This window comes from Corvus brachyrhynchos, unplaced genomic scaffold (assembly GCF_000691975.1).
Source record: "Corvus brachyrhynchos isolate BGI_N302 unplaced genomic scaffold, ASM69197v1 scaffold14, whole genome shotgun sequence".
NCBI lineage: Eukaryota > Metazoa > Chordata > Aves > Passeriformes > Corvidae > Corvus > Corvus brachyrhynchos.
In genome coordinates this window covers 8,609,345-8,613,815 of record NW_008239110.1, presented here as the reverse complement: position 1 = coordinate 8,613,815, position 4,471 = coordinate 8,609,345, and positions in this window count along the sequence as shown.

Below are 4,471 nucleotides of genomic sequence, written 5' to 3'. Positions count from 1 at the left end.
ATAGTTCTAGTGTGTTGTCCTGAGAATTTAATTTCCTGTTTGCACTATGGGAGAGTCTTTTTTGGAAGCCACTAGAGAGGAGGGTTGGTTGTTTAGGGTGTTTTTTGAAAATAAATTGTCAAAATACAGTAATTTTTTGTGGTGGGTCCTTTTATTTATTTATTTATTTATTTTATTCCCTGGATATAGAACCCAGCAACATGAAGTCTCATCATTAAAGTAAGTAAATAAATAATCAGTGAAGTAATGAGGGACAGCCCTCTTTTTTTCCCCCCCCACTTACCCCCATCCTCAGCCCATTGGTGATTTTTCCTAGCTTTTGCAAAGATACTTCTCAGATTTAAAGCTTATATTCCCTTCCATTTTGTCTTGTGTGACAATGAAGGACCTTATTTATTTTCTTGACTTGTCTCACTACTAAAAAAAATAAACCAGATAGTCAAGATTTTTGTTCTTCTATTTCCAGTACTCTTGTTTATTTTGAAACTTCCAGAAAGAGATAAGAACAGCTTAAGAAAAATGCTCTCCAGAGTAATCCTTTAAAGAGCAGCAAACAAACACTGCAGATTGGTCCTAAAGGCTGTGCTTCCTTTCTGGGGAGGGAAGGGAGGTGGGGAGAGAGGATGTTTTCTTTTTAGCTGTGCTCTAATCATCCGATCTGGGATTTGATAAGATCCACAAGTCTGAAACTGCTGCCTCCTCCTGTCTTCCCCCTTCCTGCCTCTCAGAAGATTAAAGTGAACATGACAAAAAGGAAGCAGTTTATTTTCAGCTTGTTGTAGTTAATAATTAGTTTACAGTGCAGCATTCCCATTGTTTGTATTCTAATCGTGTTGCTATATTCTTTTCTTACACTGTTTATTTTTCACATCACGGGCCTTCTTTGGTACAGAAATAGGTTTACAAATAGTCCCTTCTTGCAATATTTCAGCCTCTTTTCAACGTTTTTGTATTTCACATCAGGAAGTGTGGCACATGAAGTAGGTGGAGTAGTTTCTGCAAAGACTCGCCTTGCCTGCCCCCCCAGCTTGTGGGGTGCAATTGCAGACTGGGCCGTGCTTTCTTTTCACTCCCTGACAATTTGGAATTACACTAGTTAGGAAAACCACAATAGGAAACGATCAAGCCATTAAAGTATTATATGTACAAGATAGAAGTATTATTTGGCACACTCAAAATTAGCTAAATCCATGTATTGACTGAACTACAAGAAGTCCTTAGTAAACACCCCGAGTTTGTCCTAAGAGACACTCATGCTGAATTCTTTTAACCTTTAAAGCCTTGAAGTAAATTTGCCAGGACTTTGAGACTGTGTATTCCCATGTGTGTATTTTCTATGATTTCTTGCACAATGGGAATGGCTGACATTATGGGTACTATAATATTGCAGCACTAGCATATATATTCTATATATATTCTCTATGTATGTGTTCACTGTATGTCAGGGAAATAATGTCCCTAATTGAAACATTGCACACTGATCAAAGCACAAAAATATTTATTGTATAAGTAAGATTCTCTCTTAAGGGGGAAGGGGAAATTTGTTTATAATAACAATTGCTTATAAAAGCAAATTTTTGTATACAAAACAACTACATTTGCATTGCAATGTAATTGCACTTCTAAATGGCCTTTACTGCTTCTCCAGAAGGTTTGTAAATACACTGTTTAGTCAGTTTCTGCTAAAGGTCCTTCCGGGTCAATCCTGTATCTTCAGAAGGAAAGCATTTTCTTCTTTGAGACAAACTGGAAAATCAATTATTAAAACAAAAGCTTCTGAAACCTTACATTATGCATGGGGTTTTTTCCCTTTGCTGTCTTTTTTAACTTTCATAATGACGTGAGTGCTTATTTCTGGCCATAGAAGTGTTTCACTAATGCCGCTGGGATGCTGGGCAGGTAAGGATGGGCAGGCTGAGGGAGAGGGATGCAGCACTGGCTCTAGCCACCATGTCCCTGCATTACTGGCTGCCTGTGCCCTCCCTCAGCTCCAGAGATGCCCAGCAGCATTTCTAGGAGCCAGCTGAGAGGGATGAAGAGTTCAGTCTATTTTTAGGACTATGGTTTCCATTCATTTATTTTTTAAAAAATTGTTTGGGGCATAGTACTTCTCATTTTTCTGCAAAGAGAAATGCAAGTACTCTTCCCATAATTAATGAAGTAATTTTTCTACTATTTCAAGAACTAAAGTATGCTGCTACAATCACATGCCCCTCGATGTAGCACTCTCAGTCCAAGTGCTGGCTCCATACTGAGCTTGCTAATAGCTAATAGCTTCCCCTGTGGATTGCTCAGCCCCCATGGCTGCTGACGGCCTCCTGACACAGGCACAGGCAGTTCCAGGGGGAGACTGAGGTGCACACAGCACGTGCTGGCTTTCGGCTTACACAGAGCTGCACACTTGCTTCTCTCCCCAGCAGTGAGGATGACCAGGGGTGCCACAGGTTTGGGGTTCTTCTCAGAAAAATTTCATAAGGCAAGATTTAGGAATGGGCCATGAGTGCCATTGCGATTGCCTTTCTGTCGCCAGTGGCTTCACTGTGTCGTTCTCCACATGCTCACCATAACCACCAGCTGTCCCACTGAGGTTTCTTAATGCTATTGGCATCTTTTGATTCTTTGCATCTGTGTCTGCTGGGTCTCTGTACACATCCACACTCTCTGCCTGTACTGGCGCTTTCCATGCAGAGTTCTTGGTTGGATGCTGCCACGTTTCCAGATCCCAGCTTTATGCTTTCAGCTCTCTCTTACAAAGCAAGTTGATGCCTGGAAAAGGAGTTGTGAATGAAGATTTTGTTTAGTTTATCCAGCTTGAAAGTAGAGAAAAGGGAAAGGTACTAATATCACCGATACTGAGCTGTCAATATCGAGGGGCTTGAACTGCCTGTATGAGGGGCACAGCCCAGGGTGAAGGAAAGCAAGCAGCCTGCTTTGGCAGGGCTAGGAGCCGCAGAACATGGGGGCCAGCTGACAGCAGCATGTCTGCTAAAGATAAGTCAATATACCCAGTGTGTGAGGAGATTGAAGTGTCACAGAGAAGAGGCAGTTCAGCTTTTGATCCTTAGAACAGTTTGTGAGTTTCTTTCTCTTTATAGCTCCATTTTATTAAATCAGAAAAAGTTCGAGCAAAGCCTCAGTGTTTTCCTGGTGTTTTCCTCCCACGTTTCCTGTTTCTTAAGACTTTTTGCCACTGCAGTGGTGACTTGGCATCTGAGTTCCTTCTGCTCCAAATGGAAAGGGCAGACGTGTTTTTAGACAGGAACAAATTTGATGGTGCAGAAAAACATTCTTGTTTTGAAACTACTAAACTACTGTTGAACTCCTTTAATAGAGGGACCTAGTTATCCTTGTTTACATCCTGGATGTGCAGAAGCTTTACAGTAACTGTTTTAGAAATCCAGTGACTTTCACATGAAAAAATGCAGGGTGCCTGTCCCATAGCCGCTATCGTCTTTCCAAGTTCTGGCACTGTTGCATGGGAGGACGAACCACCAGAATAGTGGTGTCTTAGTATTAAGTCTTCTAATGGTGTTTCGGGTTGGTTTTTTTCCCTTTGCTGTTGTCTGGGGTTGTGTCTGGGCTCATTGCAAGAGCAGATTTTGGTGGGAGTTCCCTCTTTCTGCCCTCAGCTCTCTCCTCCCCTGCCTGTTGATGACCGGGCTTTTTCATATCATGTGCCAGCTATCTGGGACCTTACTTGGAAAAGGGGTAGTTTCAGGCTAACAGGGAGGCTTTTGTCTCTGTGTAAGAACAAGCCTGTAAGCGTCCCTTAAACTTTAAATGTTTTATTGTTGGAAAACTTTCAGATGTTCACAGGATAAGGGCTCTTTATATGTAATCTGGCATTGCACAGAAAAGGATTACTTTATGTAAGTTAAGATGTGCAGTTCCTTTATAAACTGGCTGTGTAAATTCAGCATGTAGGAGATTGTTTTTCTCCTTCTGTTTAATGTTGCCTTTAGAAGGGATTTCTTGTTTTTGGTCAGCTGGAGGTTTTTTTGGTTGGTTGGTTTTTGGTTTTAGTAGGGTTACAAATCTTAGGTGGTGGGAATGGGTAGAAAATGCTGCATGCACCCCATTAAAAACTGAATGTGTATGCTTCCATAGATTTGTTGAAACAGCAGTGTCAGCAGAGTCCTGGGTAACAGAATCCTCAACCGGTCTGAAACGGGTAACTCAAGATTGTTAGAGGGCCCTAGTAACCTACTACTGAAAAGTACTTTCTGGACCAATTCATGGCCCAAAGTCTGTGTGGTATGATGTACTTGTAACGTAAGCATGACTGACATTGGAACAGATGAAAAGGCAGGCTGTTACTCTGAAGACTAACTAACACTTTCTTTACAAAGTGGATCCAGTTCATTTACTGGTTAGACATCCTGATCCAGACACGTTCCTTTGTAAACTGTTCAGCATGAAAAACTTCAACTTCCCAGTTTTTGCCAAGTAAAATAGCAGCCCAAGCACCAGG